Raw genomic sequence first — 19,452 nt, forward strand, 5'->3', positions numbered from 1 at the left:
GAACCACACCTGTGTGCCCTGTTCAGTCACAGCCTCACCTCAGGCTTTGTACCTACAGAATGGCACACTGCTACAGTCATCCCTCTCCATAAAGAGGGATCAACTACAGACCCTGGGAATTATCGCCCCTTTAGCCTGACAAGTCTGATATGTAAGGCTATGGAGCACATCATCATGGACCTAATTAACAAGGATATAGGGAATCTCCAAACTCTGGATCCCACGCAATTTGGTTTTGTGAAGGGTAGATCATGCCTGCTCAACCTGGTTGACTTCTGTGAGTCAGTCACCAGAGCTGTGGATGAGGGCAAGGAAGTTCATACAGCATACCTCAATCTGGCCAAGGCCTTTGATACCATTCCCCACTCAGGAATTATTGATAGACTCACCAAACTAGGCATCAACCCCTATATCACTAGGTGGGTTGCAAGTTGGCTCACAGATAGAACCCACAGTGTGAAAGTAGCAGACTCCAAGTCAGACTGCCAACCAGTCAAGAGTGGAGTCCCACAGGGATCAGTCCTGGGTCCCCTCCTGTTTGGCATCTACTTCTCAGAAATTCAGACCAATGCAGATGGACTCTGGCTGACCAAGCTCACCGACGATTGCAAGCTGGGACCCATTATTAACTCCCCAAGTGATGTAGACATCCTACAGAAAGGCCTCACTGAGACCAACGACTGGTGTCGAAACCATGGCCTTAAGATTAATGCCCAAAAATGCGTCGTCATTCCCTTTGGAAAAAACTCAGTTCCCACTAATTACCACATTGATGGTAGCCCAGTGAACACTGAAGGCGTTATAAGAGATCTGGGGACACAGGTTGACACCAACCTTTCCTTTGACCACCACATTACCACTGTGGTCAGAAAGTCCTTCTATGTGATGCATCTCATTACCAAGGGTTTTGCATCCAGGAAGAAAGAGGTCATCATCTCTCTCTACTCTTCCCTCATTAGACTATCATCAAGTATAATGTCTCATTTGGCATGTACCTCACTAAACACCTACAACAGCTGGAAAGGCCACAAAAGTACCTCACGAAGAGGATCCTAGGCCTTAAACACATGCCTTTATGGACAGACTCAAAAAACTCCAGCTTTTTTCTGTCTCATATCATCTATTAAGAGGTGATATCTGCTTGACTTAAAAAGCCATGTCTGACCCAGCCCTGTTAGAAATGTTACACCTAAAGAAATCCCAGTCCCTCCACATCAGATGCTCCGGGGACCTCAACCTCATTACCTCAATCAACAGAACATGCTGGAGCGACAGGTTCCTAACCCAGAGACTGCCCATGCTCTGGAACAGACTTTCCATACATGTCAAGCAGAGCACCTCACCAATCTTGATGAGTGGATTGGAAATAGAAAGTTCACCCTGGGGATCACTCCAGTGGATCTACTTGATGTAGGCACTGGGAACTAACGGTGGCATGATGCCAGGGCACTTCTATGGGCTAGGCTTGTAAAGGCTCCAGGGCCGATGGCCTAGTACACACCTATGAACCTACATATATATATATATATATATATATATATATATATATATATATATATATACAGTAACAACAAGATAATTTGGATGTAAAAAGGATTTCCACAAGCTGGGTGTTGTTATGTTGTAGAATTAGCACTAGGGAGAGGCGAGAGAAAAGAGGAGAGAGAGAAATAACGAGAGTAAGAATGTTTAATATAGAATGAGGGTAAGTCAAATTAGGTAGGAGCTGTGCATGGACAGGACCAGGTGTTTTGTAGGTAATGTTTAAGTTCCCATTTGAATTGGGCCTTGTTGGGGATACTTCTTATATGATGAGGAAGGGAGTTCCAGGAGTGAGCTACTGAGAATTTGTATAGTGACTTACCAACATTTTTTGTGTGTTTGTAAATGTCCAGGAGATGTTTGTCAGATGAACGAAGCTGATGTTGGGGGCTATATTGTGATACAATATTAGAGATAGAGGGGCAGGAAGAGGTGTTATAAAGAACTGAGTGGGTTATATGCAGTTGTGGAAGGAGCACTTGTTTTATGAGTTCAGGCCATTGCAAAGACTTAAGGGCAAGGCAGTGGTGGGTTTTGTAGGGAAGACTGGAGGGAAATTTAGCCATTTTATTGTAAATTTACTCTAATTTGCTGAGAAGGGATGACTGAAGGATAATAAAGACTGGGGCTGCATACAGAAATACTGGGTAAGAGGAGAGACATGGCTAGGGAGAGTTTGGAGGTGGGAGAAAGAACCATGATTGCAGTACAGAAGGCCAAGTTTTTGGTGTTTTTTTATCCATCGATTGATATGTGTATTGAATTTTAATTCATCATTGATGGTGACACCAAGTAATTTAGTATGTGGTTCAGGTCTGATGAGGGTATTGTTTAGGGAGGTAATGGAGAAAGAGGATTTATGCTGTGCCAGTGGAAGGAAAAGTAGAAGCTTTGTTTTTTTTTGGGATTCAATATTAATTGATTATCAGTGAGCCAGGTATCAATGGAAGTGAAAGTGTCTTGGGTAAGAGAATGGAGCTCAGGGATGCTGTGGGCAGTGGTTATATGGGTGGAGTCATCAGCATATTGTAAACGAGTTGAGAGGTTGGTAGCAGAGTGTAAGTTGTTAGTAAAGATACTGAACAAGACCCAAAATAGAGCCTTTGGGGATACCAGTGTAGGCAGCCAGGAGTGGGGAGGAGACTGTTTGCTAACGTATACACTGTAGTCTGTTAGATAAGTAACTAGAGAACCAAGCTATAGAGGGGGTGGAAAGGTGAGGGTCAGCAAGTTTAGTTAACAGTTTATCATGGGAGACAGTATCAAAAGCTTTGAGAGGTCAAGGAATAGACAGAAAAGAAGAAGGTTGTTATCACGGGCTTCTGCTACTGTTTGGGTGAAAGAGAGTAGAGCGGTAGATGTGCTATGGTGGGGTCAAAAGCCATGCTGGGTTGGAGTTAAGAGATTATTATCAAGCAAGTGTTTAAGTAGCTGAGAATGAATGCATTTTTCTAGTATTTTGGAAAGTGGTGCTAGAATAGCAATGGGACGGTATTTTGAGGGGTCAGAGGAGTTACCACCCTTGTGGAGGAATAGTATAAAAGGATTGCCATATTTCAGGGACCAAGACCTCTATAATAGAACAATAAATAAGGATGGAGACTGGGCAGGCAATAGAACTGGCAGCAATTTTAAGGAAGTGGGGAGGTTCATAAGTTCATAGGTAGGTACTAGGCTATCTTCCCGAAGTATTTATAAGCCTAGCCAGAATGTGTTGGCTTTCACCACCCCCTTAGATTAGTCCCTGTGCCTCTGTCCAGCAGAGACAGTGAAATGATCCCCCGGGGTAAACTTTCTGTTTCCCATCCACTCGTCAAGGTTTCTCTTGAAGAGGGTTAGCGAGGAGCTCTGCCTAATGTAGATTGGAATCTTGTTCCAGAGCATGGGAAGTCTCTGGGTCAGGAATCTATTCCTCCAGCACGTCCTATTTATTGTTGTGGTGAGGTTTAGATCCCTAGAGCATGTGGCTCGAGGGGATATGGTTTTCTTTAGGTGGAGCATGTCCATCAATTCTGGGTCGGACATGGCCTTGTATGTCAGACAGAGATCACCTCTGGTAAGTTGTCAACTGAGGGGGAGCAGGGTTTGAGTTTGTCCAAATAGTATTTGATAAAGACAGTGGGAAACAGGTTGAAAGGAGAAGGTGTTAGAGGAAGTAGGACTGGGAGGTGAAGGAAGAGAAGAGGCACTGAGACTATGTTGACTTAGTTTTTGGATAGTCTCTATAAAGTGATTGTTTAGAGCAGCAGTTTCAGTGGCAATATTAAGGAGGAAGGGGTTGGGGGTAGGAGGAGTACTAGTGTATAGGATTTTATTAACAGTAGACCAGAATTTCTTAGGGTTAGTATGTGGGCTACAATGGTTTGAAACAAAGAATGATTTTTTATCTTTGATGATAAGTTTTTTACACAAGTTTCTATGTTCTTTGCAATGTTGGAGTAGGGGAGAGGTTTTATTTTTGACCCAAATTTTCCAGGCAGAGTCCCTTTGATGCATAATTGAATGTGTTTGTTTAGTGACCCAGGGGGCACAGTTTGATTTTTACCTTGATTTTTCTAGATGGGGCCATGGTGTTCAGAATGTTAAGGAATATCTTATCGAATGCAGTCACAGCATCATTAAGGGGGAGGTTATTAAGGAAGGTCCAGTTGATGTTGGATAGTATAGAGTTAAACTTGTAAGGGTCAAAATGAGTCAGATTATGACATTCTCCATAAAGGTGTTCTTTGGGTGACTGTTGAGAGTATCTATGGATATAGATAGGGGAATCGTCACTCAGAGAGTTGGGTAGTATGCTAGGGTTATGATAGACAGAAGGGTCAGAAGTAAGGATCCAATCTATATTAGATCCAGAAGTAGAGTTTCTGTTGGTTCTAGTAGGGGAAGATATGAATTGGTGAAAGCCATACAGATTGAGGCTTTGAGTAGGGGAAGAGGAGGGAAGCAAAGCCCAATTGATGTTCGTATACCAAGCATAATGGTTTCATAGGGAATGTTTTGGGAGAGCCAGGAGAGAAAATTTTCAAGAATAGGAATGTTGTCACCTGGGGGATATAGATGGAGATGATGGCAAATTTCTAATGGGGGTTGAGATGGAGGTTTACAATAATGATTTCTGCAGGAGTAAAACTGGGTAAGGAGGTTGTAAGAGGAGAAGCAGTAAGCTGGTTGGAGTACAGGATGGCAACACTTCCACCTCTCTTGTTAGCTCTGTCTGCATGATAGATGGTGTAGACTGGGGGTAGGATTTCTGAGTTAGAGATGTGAGGTTTTAACCAGGTTTCAGATAGAGTTAAGATATGAAGGGAGTTAAGTTGGATCCAACAGTGCAATTCTGTAGTTTTGTTAACAATGCTTTGGATATTTAGAGAGAAACCAGCTAAGCAATAGTGTTTAGAAAAACAGCAACATCGTAATTCAATAATAAACACTATAGATAAATTATGCAAATATATTATTTGTATCTAGATATATTTTATATATATTTTCTTTGGGGAATCATTTTAAGTAGTATATGGAGTTATAAAAGTTTTATTTATATATTAGATTAATAGCATCGAGTATTATATTTGTTTGCATATATATGAATTGTATGAGGTTTATAAGTGTATATTTGAGGTATTTATTATATTCATAATATTATGGTTAGTACTTTTATCCAACTATCAGCATATATTTTTAGACAAGTGCAGTAACAACCTATATATTATTGTATGTGTTTAGTGTTAGTTAGAATATATAGATTAAATATGTGACATACAGTTTATTTAGTATTTGTTGCAATTAGTATGTCTGTTTAAGTTTTGAATATGTGTTTGGCGCCAAAAAACAGTTAAATAAGCCAACTGATCATTAATTGATTGATTCTGATGAAGTCCACATTGTAGTGGATGAAAGTGCTAGATCCGTTTTGCTGTTGAATTGTTTATGATTTTAAGCATAATAAACTGGTGGTATTATTGCTGGTTGGAGTGAGCTATTTCCTTCGGTATCCTACCTATAGTGTTTATATTTAGAGAGAATATAGTTAGGGATTTGGGTGGGGGGGTCTGGAATTGGGGTAATGGCTGTGGGGGTGAGGTAGAGTGAGAATGTGTGCTAGAAGTAGAGGTGGCTGGTCTTGGATTGGGATGTATATCTCCATCCAAAAAGAGTCAGTCAAAGATAGGAAAAAGGAGAGCAATTGTACAGTATAGAGAGTTCTAAATGTTCTGTAAGTGGAAAGAGATGCATTAGGATATATTTTGATAATGAAGTAGTTGGAGGGTAAGAGTGGGAATAGGTAGGCTGAGATAAGAAATGAATGAGGGTTGTTGTGTGAGGAATGACTGTATGAGAGGCTGGGTATTGAAATTAAGTAGTGAAGTGATGTGTGGTATGAAGCTGATAGAGCTAGTAAGAAAAGAAGGAGGATAGTGAGATAGTCAGGGGACATCTTGTGGAATTGTAGGAGACACAGAGTAGCAGTAAGGGTGTTAAATGTTTTATTAAGTAGTAAAGATAGGGAGTAGGGGGTTAATAATGCTGGGATAAGGTAAACTGGTATTGGGAGAGTGCAGGAGGTGGTGCAATATTAAGAGGGGGAGGGAAGTAAAGTGGGAGGGGAAAAAGTTAATTGGAGGAGAGGGAAAATTGGTTGGGTAAGGGGATTGGTCAAAGTGTGGTGTGGGAGGAGTATAGTGAGTATATACCTAATGAAAGTAGGAGTGGGTGGGAATATGTGTAGGGTAGGGGAGTGTAGAGAGCCTGTGTGCAAGTGAGGGTGAACGGAACAAGGCTAAAACCCTTGGAACAGAGATGAGAAGCATTACAAAAAACAATCAACTGTTAAAAGGAAAATAGAGCTTGGGTAAGTAAAAATCTCTATGCGAGAGGGCTTAGTAAAAAATGTAAAAACTATGCATACAGGCAGGGATTAGACTTACATGTCATGGAGCACTAAGGCTCATAGCTCTAAAGGACCACTATCTAGTACAAACTAATTTTGGAAACCCAAAAATTAAATAAATAGAATATTGTTAAAACAGTTACACACTAGCACATTTTGGTGGGGGTATAGCTGTGTAATACACATAAGGATGGAAATAATAGATGAATTGTGTCAGTAGGTTAAAAGATCTTCCGTGGAGGTGAGCATGCCACAGTTATAATTTAGCTATTGTTCAGAGGAACTACTGGTGCAGTACAGAAGAGACCTACATAAACAGTCAAAATGGACACACTGCTCAGTTGCTGAACTTGCTGTAGCTTGAATCCTGCAGTACAAAAGACAGCAGTATCTACACTTGTGTGAATGGGAGAACGGATATTGACTGCAGAGAGTGAAGGAATATATCAATTAGATGGACCTCTGCTCAGTTGCCATGACTGCTTTAGCTGGATTCGTGCAATAAAAAAGTACAGTTTTGTACCTACCATAAATGTAGATGTCCGATAGGTATGCATCTGCAGTCCTAACATATGGGTTGTCCTGCCTCAGGCAGCCCTTCGGTCGGCCGGATTCCAAAGTCTGGGTCTGGCCTCGGCTGATGTCGCACTTCACCCGACGTCATAGCTGCTGTTTATTGGGTATAAAGGCATCAGCCGACGCCATTTTCCTCAGTGTTTCTTGCCCCAGATGCCAGGTGCCCTCTAGGAAGGCTAAATTTGGATAAATGCAAATAATTCCAAACAGTAGGTAGCAATCAATATAAATATATATATATATACATATATACAAACAAATACACCATAATAGATTCCCCCAGCTAGCTAAAAGAGGGGTAAATACCCTAGGAATACCACAGAGGGGAAGGAGGGTGGGTAATCCTGACTGCAGATGCATACCTATCGGACATCTACATTTATGGTAGGTACAAAACTGTACTATGTCCTTCAAGGATGCATCTGCAGTCCTAACATATGGGTAGAATACCATAGCCAAACTGGGGAGGAGGCACTAAGACAAAGATGGTGTAGTTAAGATCCCTTGCAAAACAGCAGTTGCAAAACCTGCTCGGGATCTAGAGTATAAGGGAAGATTATAATGCTTGGCAAATGTATGCACGGAGCTCCAAGTAGCAGCTTCTAAAATGTCTTTGGTAGCCACTCCTCATAGGAAAGCTGTAGTGGTGGCTGTAGCTCTTGTGGAATGAGGTCTGATATTATCAGGAGTTGTCTTTCCATGAAAAGAATAGCAAAATTGAATGCAATTTCCTATCCATTTTGAGATTGTCTGTTTTGAAATTGCTTTTCCGCATTCCTGTTGCATATGCTACCAGAAGCTGGTCAGTTTTTCTGCTGGTCTTAGTTCTGTCCAGATAGTAGCATAATTGTCTGTGCACATCCAAGGTATGTAGCAATGTTTCCCCCCTGTTCTGTGGGTTGGGGAAGAATGTAGGTAAATGAATCGCTTGGTTCAATGATACTCTGGAGACCACTTTTGGCATAAAGGTAGGGTTAGTTCTCAGAGAGACTCTGTCCTGATGGAAGATAAGGAAGGGTTGTACTGCCATTAATGCCTGTAACTCAGACACCCTTCTTGCTGAAGTAATTGCTAGCAGGAAAGCAGTTTTCCAAGACAAGAATTGTAATTCTGCTGTTGCTGCTGGTTCAAAGGGGGAAGTGTTAACTTTTCCAGCACAAAGTTGAGATCCCATGTAGGTAAAGGTGGTTTCCTTGGAGGTTTTACATTTTTGATTCCTCACAAGAACTGCCTGAGTAGAGGATGAGAGAAGACAGGAGGATCCATGTTGTATTCTGCTGAAATTGCTGATGCATGAATCTTAATGGAGGAGTAAGACAGGCCATTGTGGAACAGCTCTGCTAAATATTCCAGGATGTGTGCTATGTTTGCCAATGAGACATTTTCTCCCTTTGCTGCACTCCAAATGAGGTATCTTTTCCACTTGGCTGAATAAGTCTTGCTTGTGGAGGGTCTGCATGCCTCCAGGATAATGTCCTTAACCCTCTGAGATAAACCTGGGTTATTTTGTTTTATGCAATATTCCAAGCAGCTAGCTGCAGTGTTTTCAAGTTTGGATGTAGGATCTTGTAGTTGTCCTGTGTTAGTAGTAAGGGACATAGAGGTAGTGGCCATGCGTGTGTCCGAGACATGCTTCTCAGTAGTGGGTACCAATGTTGCCTCGGCCAGTCTGGAGCTATCAGAATTACCCTTGGCTGATCCTCTCTGATCTTCAGTAAAACTTTGCACATCAAGGGAAGAGGTGGAAATGCATATGCTGTCAGGTTTTTCCAGCTGAAGGAAAGGGAGTCCACCCTCCAAGCAAGTGGGTGATATGCTCTTGTGCAGAATTTCTTCAATTGGTGGTTGTGTGGGGAGGCAAACAGGTCTATCTGTGGTAGTCCCCATTTCTTTGTTATGGCTTTGAAGATATCTGGATGCAGCATCCATTCGTGAGCATCCGTGGTAGTTCTGCTTAAGATGTCTGCTAGAGAATTTTCTTTTCCTGGTACAAATCTGGCCTGAAGTTGAATGTTGAGATTCAGGGCCACATTCCACAGGTCCATTGCCATCCGGCATAGAGGATATGAATGTGTACCTCCCTGTTTGTTGATGTACCACATGACTGTGGTATTGTCCGTCCTTATCAGCAGATGACCCTGTTGAAGAAGTGGTCTGAATGCCTGGATCGCATGTTTCACTGCCAGCATCTCCTTTAGATTTATGTGTAGATTCAGCTGGTCTTGGGTCCATAGGCCTTGTATACACTTGTCCACCATGTGTGCCCCCCATCCTAGGTCTGAGGCATCCGTGGTGATGGTCTGGCTTGGATGAGGTTTGTGGAAAGGCAAGCCTCTGTTCAACTGACAGGCCTGAGCCCACCACAGGAATTCTTGCTTCAGGCATGGAATTATTGGAATCTGGGCTTCTAGACTGTGCTTGTGTTGAGACCATACATTCCTTAGGTACCATTGTAGCTTTCTCATATGCAGCCTGGCATGCGGAACCAATATTATGCAGGATGCCATGTAGCCCAGGGCTTGCAGGACTTTCCTTGCAGTAAGCTGAGTTTGTGTTGTTAATGCCATGAAGTAGACTGGTAGTTGCTTTTGTTTTTCTTCTGTGAGAAACGCCATCTGAGTTGATGTATCTAGTTCTGCACCCAAGAATGTTATCCTTTGGGATGGTACTAGTCTTGACTTTTGCATGTTGACTGTGTATCCCAAGGCTTGCAACAGTTGTATGACATTTTCCAAATCTTTTGTTAATTTTGCCTTGTTGTCCGCTTGTATTAGGCAGTCGTCCAGGTATGGGTAAATTTGAATTCCTGAAGTCTGCAATGAGCAATTACTGATGCCAGGCATTTCGTGAATACTCTGGGCGCAGTAGATAAGCCAAAAGGCAATGCTGAGAATTGATAATGCTCTGATCCTGCAAGAAATCTGAGGTGTCTTCTGCAATCTGGTCGTATAGGGACGTGCAGGTATGCCTCCTTGAGATCTAGAGTCACCAGCCAAGACTCCTTGCCCAGCATGGGAAGAAGCTGCTGGAGGGTCAGCATTTTGAATTTTGGAACAATGAGGTATGTGTTCAGTGCGGACAAATCTAGAATAGGTCTCCATTGATTTTCTTTTCTTGGTACAAGGAAAAGCCTGGAGTAAAATCCTTGGCCTTGTTCCATAGGTGGCACCTCTTCTATAGCTCTCATCCTTAGTAAGTTGTTGATTTGTCTTAGAGCGTCTGTTTTTTGGCTTGGTGGTAGGTTTAGCATTCCTCTCTTTTTTGGAAGAGTGTGGAAGTGAAACCTGTAGCCCTTGTCTATTGTTTGTAAAGTCCATTTGTCTCCTGTAATGTAATGCCAGTTGTCGGAGAATAAGGCTAGTTTTCCGCCCAAGGGTGCTTCCAGTTGTTCCCTGGTAGGCGGAACTAGAGCCAAGTCATTGTGTCTGCCCTGAGGAAGTGGTTGTAGTTGATTCTGTGGCAGTACTTCTCTGGTTGGTAGGTTGCCACTGACGTCCCCTGTAGGCACCCCTAGATTGACCTCTGCCTCTTGGGCGTCTATTTCTGCCTCTCTGCGCTCTGGAGTTGTCTGGAAAGGACCAATTCTTCGAAGGCCAATTTCTGCTAAACCTCGGAGGTTGGACCTGTAAGAAATCCTTGACTGTTTGGACAGATTTTGCTTTTTCTTCTACCTTCTTTAGAACCTCCTGTGCAGGGGAGCCAAACAAACTTTGTTTCTCCATGGGAGCATCTAGGAGTTTTGACTTAACATGGTCTGGTAAGGATTGTTCTTTTAACCAGGCATGCCTTCAAATCACTGTTCCAGTCATAGCTGATCTAAAGGAAGCCTCCAGTGCATCATAGCCACATTTTAAGAAATGGTTACTGACCTGCTGAGAGTTATGTACCAAATCCTGAAGGGACTTGCGGTCTAAAGGTTCAGGAGAAGACAGTTTTTTATTCAGCTGGTCTAACAAAAATTCCTGGTACTGAATCATGTGAAATTGACAGTTCAAGGCCCTGGCTGAAAGAGTAGCAGAAGTATAAACCTTTTTACCCCATCTCTCTAATGCTCTAGATTCCCTTTCAGAGGGAAGAGGGTTTTTGGCAGAGGCAGCTGCCACACCTTTAGGGCCCTGTGAAATGGTTTCAGGGTCTGCAACAGGAGCCTTATACAAATGGTAGTGTGTGTCCGGGACCCTGTAATATCTGTCTGGCTTGGCAGGGGCCGGAGGAAGAGAATCAGGACCAGTACAGGCATCATTATATGCATCATCAACAACTGTTAGTACTGGCAGAATGGCTAAAGGCCTATGCTGTGGTAAGTGTAAAAAGGTCCTTAGCCTTTTCCTTGAATCTGAAAAATCCTGGCCCTGCCATTGGAAGTGTTCCCTCATAGCATGCAAGGTTTCCCCAAAGGAAAATTCTTCAGGAGGAGAAGCAGAAGGAATGGAGTCTTCTGCATCAGAATCCTCATAAGGAGAATATGGGCCTTCGTGAGGGTCTGAAATGTCTGAGTCATCCGAGCAATAAACTGTAGAGACAGGTTCCGGGGGTTCAGTCCTAGGCCTCTTGTCTGGAGGGGGCTGAGAGGCCCTGTCTGGGTGAGGTTGGGATCCTCTGATCAAAGAAATGAGATCCTCAGCCAGGCTGAGTATTTGGGAAGTAGAGGTAGGCCTATGGGAAGGAATTTTGGCAGGTAAGGCCTTAGAAGATTTAGCTGCTTTAGCCCTGGCAAAAGCCTTGATAGACATGGAAGCAGGGGGTCTAGCAGCCCCACGTGCAGGGGTAGATATGTCTAAAGGAATAGTGTCTGACAAATCCTGGGTGCCTGCTTCTGTAGCAGTAAATTCAGTAGCAGATTCAGCCATGCTCTGTGAGGCCTCGGCTATCGGAGGCATGCTTTCGGCCGAAGGAAGAACCGGGGGCTCGGTTTCAGCCGAAACCGAGACATTCGCGGTTGGCCTAACCGTGGTTTCAGCTGAAACCGCGGGCCGCGAATGTCGGTCCTTTTCCTTGTGCTTTTTAGCTAATTGAGTAGTCAGAGTCTCCGACGGCATTTTGTATGCAAAAGCGGGACCAAAAAACTCCTCTGCAAACTCCGACCGACGTCTAAGTGTCCGTCGGTTGAAGGAAGCACAGGCTAGACAAGCTGATACGTCGTAGTCTGGGCCTAAGCAAGGAAGGCAGTAAGAGTGGAAATCCTTATGAGGTATTTGTTTCCCACAAGTTAAACAATTATTTACTTTGTCTGACATCGGCTGAGGCAAGAAAGAGTCCCCAACGGGGTACTTAGCTTTTTAGAAGTCTTCAGTAGTAGAAATCTCTGGATCTGACCGACCGGCACTTGCGAACAGCTTCTGCTTTGGGCACCGCGCGGCAAGAAAGACTGAGGAAAATGGCGTCAGCTGATGCCTTTATACCCGATAAACAGCAGCTATGACGTCGGGTGAAGTGCGACATCAGCCGAGGCCAGACCCATGCTTTGGAATCCGGCCGACCGAAGGGCTGCCTGAGGCAGGACAGCCCATATGTTAGGACTGCAGATGCATCCTTGAAGGACATCATTGGTTTCCACACCTTTAAATTGCAGTAATAAAACGTTGCATAATTGTAGAGAGTAGAGAGCTAGGAGAGAGAATGAGAGAGAAAAGTTAATGAGGAGGAAATAGAAAAGAGAACCACTACAGAGGATGACTAAAAATACCAGGATAGCTATTGCCTAGTTGAGCAAAACTGAAACAGAGAGCATAGGGTGAGACACCAACGTAGTTTCATCTTAATAAGAAAAAAGCAGAGTAAAACTTAGTAATAAGCATAAGTAAAACTACAATTACAGCACTACAAAAACAACAGAAGGATACTTCCAGATGCTAATAGGTATCTAAATAAATCACTGCATGTAACAAAAATAGGCAGGAATAGCATATATCCTTGCTGGGAATATTAACAAAAACAATATATAGCATGAAGAGTAAATTACGCTGTCTAACAAATAAAATGTGTGCTTGTTCAGCAAGGAGCTGCTTACAGAATAAAAATGTTCTGATAACCTTCCGCAGGATAGTGTATTCCAATTCAGTAAGGTCTATAATATCTATAATAGCAGACTATGAGTAAAACAATTAGTGCCAACACTATCAGTGGCTGCGAACAAGAAAAACAAATGCAGCCAGACTTATCAAGTCCACTTATAAATGTTAATTGTGAAAGGCCTAAGGTTCTGTCCCAATTAAAAAAGCAGTATACAACGGTATTATAAAGTAACAGTAAATGCTGTGCAATGAGAAAACTAATTTTACCAATGTGACAGGCACACACACTAGGCCAGGGAAAGACTCAAGTAACCTACAGGATTCAGTCTGTATTTTAAAAATGGTGCCGATAGTCCATGTGCCTTTAATAGCTCGATTCAATCAAAGGGAATGGGTGGGACCAGGTATATGACCAGAGAGGGGGTGGGGCAACATCAAACCCTTGGAGCAGAGATGAGCAGTGTTAACAAAAATAATCAGCTGTTAAAAGGAAAATAGAGCTTGGGTAAATAAAAATCTCTATGCGAGAAGGCTTAGTAAAAAATGTAAGAACTATGCATACAGGCAGGGATTAGACTTACAAGTCATGGAGCATTAAGTCTCATAGCTCTAAAGGACCAATATTTAGTACAAACTAATTTTGGAAACCCAAAAATTAAATAAATAGAATATCGTAAAAGCAGTTACACACTAGCGCATTTTGGTGGGGGGTATAGCTGTGTAATACACATAAGGATGGAAATAAGAGAGGAATTGTCTCAGTAGGTTAAAAGATCTTTCATGGAGGTGAGCAAACCACAGTTATAATTTAGCTATTGTTTAGAGGAACTACTGGAGCAGTACAGAAGAGACCTACATAAACAGTTAAAATGGACACACTGCTCAGTTGCCAAACTTGCTGTAGCTTGAATCTTGCAGTACAAAAAGCAGCAGTATCCACACTTGTGTTAATGGGAGAATGGATAATGATTGCAGAGAGTGAAGGAATATATCAATTAGATGGACCTCGGCTCAGTTGCCATGACTGCTTTAGGTGGATTTGTGCAATAAAAATAGTGGTTTCCACACCTTTAAATTGCAGTAATAAAACATAGCATAATTGTAGAGAGTAGAGAGCAGAAGAACCGCAAACCAAGTATTCCACCTATTACATCAGGTATTTCAAGTTGGATTATACAGCTGGCAGTAATGGATTTCACAACATCGTATTGTATCACCTCAGAAGTTCAACACTGATGCTCTCACACAGATTTCACAGCATGTCAGTTGACTGAGGAGGGAAGGAGGACTGGATTATATATAGCAAGCAAAAAAGTGTGGGAGCCGGAAAGGTCACAGAAAGAACACAACAGCTTTGCTTTAACTGGAAATATTTACACCTTTTGTTCCCCACCTTGCCTCTGTGGACATTTATATGCTACATGGCCCGACTGGTTGCATTTAAAGCATTTAACCCATGGTCCTGGACATGTACCTGGACTAGTGGCTTCCCCTGCTACTGGCAGACTCTGTTGGGGCAGTATGGGCTGCCCACCATGATTTCCCTTAGACCCATGAGCAGCACTGGGTATTCATTTCCTGTGCAGTGATGCCCTGCTTGCTAGGTGTTGGTCTCCTTTCCTCCCTAACCCATCTGCAGTAGTGCATTGTCTATCAACTAACTAGACTCTCATATCCTCAGGCAAAGTGCTAAGGGCTTGTTCCCTCACCAAAAGGTCTGCCAGCCCTTCAAAAGTGGTGACCTGACATTCACTCACCCACCTATGAAAATAAGTGCTTAGTTCAGCAACATATTCACACACATTTTCATCTGTTTTGCGTCTATGCTCACAAATCTTTTTCCTATAAGCTTTAGGTGTTAAGTTAAAGCATTCTAAAAGACAGTTCTTTACAATATTATAATTTAAGCAATCAGTATCAGACAATTTAGAAATAGCAGTTACAGCTTTACCATGGAGTAAGGGGATCAGGACCCTTACCCAGAGCCCTTGGTCAACATTAAACTGTTTACATACCCTCTCAAACATATGAATGAAACTATCAAAATTATCCCCCTCTGTAAACTGTGGAAGAAATTTACTGACCTTTGTTGCTTCTGAGGTTCAATTACTCCCTTCCCCAGTACCTCCATGACTCTGGTGAAGAGTCAGCATCTCCTTTTCATATTGCCTCTGCCTCTCCTTCTGCTCTGCCTCTAGATGTCGCAATTTCTCATTTTCCTCTGCCTCTGGACGTCTCAGTTTCTCTGCTGCTTCTATTTCCAAACACTTGGCCTCCAGCTCAAGTCTCTTTAACTCCAGATGGATTTTTAAGTCCTTTGTGGAAAGATTGAGGTGCCCATTTTCTGAGAGTTGTATATCTACAGGCCAGCCTAGTTGTCCTCCTGATCGCTGGTCTGCGATGCAGTTTTGCCCAAAGCTACAGTCATTTTTGCCTTAGTCAGAGTGGCATGCATCAGTTCTTTAGCCTGGCACATCTCAGCCAACTGGCTCTTTGTCAGCTTGCCACACTCCTCTGCTGATATGCTTGCCGGCTCTCCCTGACTAACTAAGCTAACAAAAAAAAATATAAAACAAGTGTGATGTGAAACTCTGAATGTTCACTGCATGGCTGACTGAGAGTACAAACACCTTCAGTGACCACTATACACAGGCTACAGGAATTCAATATCCACACCACTATAAGCCAATTAATATGTGATGTGGCTATCTTACTACTGTCAACCAATTAATATATGAATTGGATATCCCACCACTGTCCACCAATTAATATGTAATGCCCCTGCACTAGCCCAGTAATCGAGGAAGCTCAATATTCACCACTTGCAACAGCGGTGGACACACACAATGGGTGGATGACAAGTACACACACAGTAAAGTGCAATTTCCCTTAAGAGCACAAAGAGATCACAGTCAGTCTGGGGCTGGTTTCTCTCCCTTTCTCCAGACCCAAAATAAGACTCCCCACTGGCACAGCAATAGGGTTAAGATCTCAGCTGAGGGGCCAAGCCGAGACCTCCAGCACCCTCTCTGTCCAACCAGTGCTTCATGTCTCTGCCCAAGTAGCTGACACACACACACACACTTTGAGATTTGATTTAAATACAAACATATACACACACACCTGGGGAAGCCTTGCACGCTGAAATCATAGCTAAAGTCTCGTGTCATTATAATATTCATATTTATCACTAAATAGTCTAAAATCTGATGGAATAAGATTTCCTCTTCTTTTCAGTTAGCATAAGCATATAGTGCTATAATTCTATATACTTGTTCTTTCCATTTTAAATCTACAATGGTTAATTTTCCCATTTTGCTAAAGTTACATCTAGTATCTTTACTGTATTTCTACAGAATACAGCTATTCCAGAACATCTTTCATTTCCGAAATTCCAAATGATTTTTGCTTCCCATAGTTTCTCTGTTTGTAAACTTTCTTCATTTGTTAAAAATATTGTATCTTCTAATATAATTACATCTACATTGCATGTATTACAACACTGCAAAACTTCTATTTTTCTTACTATATTCTTAATACTATTCACATTTACAGAAACCACTCTAATATTTTAATTTTCCCATTTCCTTAGAGTCATGATTATATAACTTTATAGCTAATTACTAGCTAGCTTTCTTAACAGACCATTGTAAGCCTAACAAATTTCCTTCTCAAAAGTGAGAATCAAACACTGTACCTTGTGTTCATGAGTTAAACACCTTAACTATTATACTATATTATATTATATATATATTATTAAATATTTTATACCTTTCATTGTGGCTGGTCCTTTAGAGAATACTTTTAACATCTTGGGAGTACCTTTGCTTATTTCAGTGATGCCTTGGCCACTTCAAAAAGCGTGGCTGTTTTGGTTACATTCTACCATTTATGGTAGTATTGATTTTACTCAGTATTAATGGATACCCTTGTAAGAGCCTGAGAGTAGCTGACTGGTGGCAGTGTAGTTACTTTATAGTCTGTGCAGAAGGGGTACAGTTAGTAAATCTGTACCAGCCTTTCAAAGGAGTGTGTGTGTATGAAAATTAAATATGCAAGTGTGTGTGTCAGCTTAGAAGTGAGACACAGTGCTCTAAAATGAGTCTTGTTTGGGATCTGGAGAGACAGAAAGTCCAATCCCAGGTCTGGAGTCTGTTCCCTGTGTGCTCTTGGGGGAAACTGTTCTTGATGCTGAGAGCTACATCTGAAAATACTGTGCAAATCCATTCCTGTTTTTAGTGACCATCTCTCACCAGTGTCAGTGGTAAGGATTAAGGCTCATTGATTACTGGCCAAAGGCCATCACAGTGTAAAAAGTTTCAAAGCTCCCTCAAATGTGGATAATACAGACTCCTATGCAGAGGTATACAACCACTTAAGTCAGACTTCTGAACCTATGGTATTGACTTTTTCACCAATGTAGATACATCTCCCTATCAGCGTTGTGAAATTTGATAATATGAGCTCTGACAGTTTGAAAAACAAACTGTGATTCAACTGGAATATCAGTGAATCCCTGGTACTTATATGTACTGATTCCAAGATTGTTGCACCTCAGTGTTGGGGAATAGTTTGAGATAGTGCAGTCTAGGAGCCTGAGCATATTCCTTCATTCACTCCTGTGAGGGTCACAGTTATGATCCTTGAACATTCAGCAAGTTCCACACAGATGCAGCTGTAGTTATATATTCAGGAAGCATTAGCAATTCTTCATCTGGTCACACAGCTCATCTCCAGTAAAGTTGTATTTAATGTAAAAAGAATGAGCTAATATGAGTTCAAAATTCAGACTCATAGCAACTTCTCAGAAATTAAGGTGGCACTGCCTTGCTTTTATACAGAATTTGTAGTATACAACAGAAGGCATTTTGGGGAGATTTCTGTCCCCTCTATTATCATATATTACAAACTCCATGTATAGTGCAGTAAGTGCTTGTTTAGGAAAGGCATTCACTAGGATACTCTTATAGCAGACCACATGTTTTTGGTGCAAGTGATGAAAGCACTTCAGATTAAATGATGATTCTCATTTTACTCAGGTTGTGCTACTCTTGTCTGCTTCTTGCAACTGGTTAGCCAATCTTCTGCCACCACTGGTCACTTCCATCTGTATAAGGACCGCAAATGTCTTCATAGTCAGTTACCAAGAGTAAAAATGATAGACAATGCCAGAGCAGGTACTGCTTGTATCTCAAGAATATGGAATTCCCCCTCCTTCTCTCTGTGAAAACTCCTGCCCCAAGATAATAGCTAAAACAATTACTTGCCTCTCTTTTTGAATTTCACTTTGGCATGTGTCAAGATTCTCAAAGCCTCTTAAAATTTACATTTATATAAACTTTTACACATACGCATAATGTCATTATTCTCACCACACATCTATATTCATGCGTCCAGTGGAGTACAGTCTGCAAAATTCTCTACACTGAGTTCAATGCCATTATAAATAGTTTGTTTTGTATAACGTTGCATTTGTGCAATGTCGCGATAAGCTGAATGGCATTTGCTGTAGTATTCTAACAACTTAACGACTTCAGAATTACAGTCAGACTTTTGGTTGCGGTTAGAAATGAGGTTTTAAATTTAGTTGTTGTTGGGGTTAGTTTTTAGGGTTAGGATCATTAAAGTTATGTTTAGGACTACATTTAAAGTTAGGGTAAGAGTTGGGGTTACATTTAGGGTTAGGCTTCAGGTTAGTTTTATAATGGGGTTTAGGTTTAGAGTGGGGCTAAGTTTAAAGTTAGACTTAGGGTTTATGAAATAAGGTATGTGGGATGTCATATGCTTTACAAGAAGTGTGAAAAGCTTTGAAATACTATCAGATATTTTGATTACTGTGTTCTGTGTGTTTGTGTGAATGTGCTGCATTCTCAGTGAAAGTGCATTTCAACAAAATGCTTTTCAATATTGTTTCAGCTGTTTGGGTATGATTACCTTTAGTAAGTTGTTTTGCTAGACCTAAATGTTTTCATATGTAATTACTATGCTAATGACCTCAGGGGACTTTTTTAAGCCTATCCATGCTTTCCAAGGTGAGAATCAAACCCTGTATCTTGTGCCTGTGAGAGAAACACTTTAACCACTGTTGTTGTGTCTTTTGGCTTATCCCGGTTAGGGGTCACCACAGCGGAACTCCGGTCCGCTAATGTTTGGTTGTGGATTTTTATGTACCGAGTTACCAGCCCTGACACACAACCTTCAATGAAGGCACGCCCATTCATGCATGCCTCCACACAGAAGACGCTCTAGCTGAGAATCGAACGGGACAACATCTTGCTGTGAGGTGACAATGCTACCGCAGCACCACTACCGCGGGATAAACACTTTAACCACTATGTCAACCTCAATTAGATTCCAATGATAAGAATTCTGTTTGAAAATTGCTGTACCATTATATGAAGACATTTTTGTGTAACATACTCCGAAAGATAA

Source organism: Protopterus annectens, chromosome 2.part0 (genome assembly GCF_019279795.1).
Source record: "Protopterus annectens isolate FY-2018-M chromosome 2.part0, PAN1.0, whole genome shotgun sequence".
Lineage (NCBI taxonomy): Eukaryota > Metazoa > Chordata > Ceratodontiformes > Protopteridae > Protopterus > Protopterus annectens.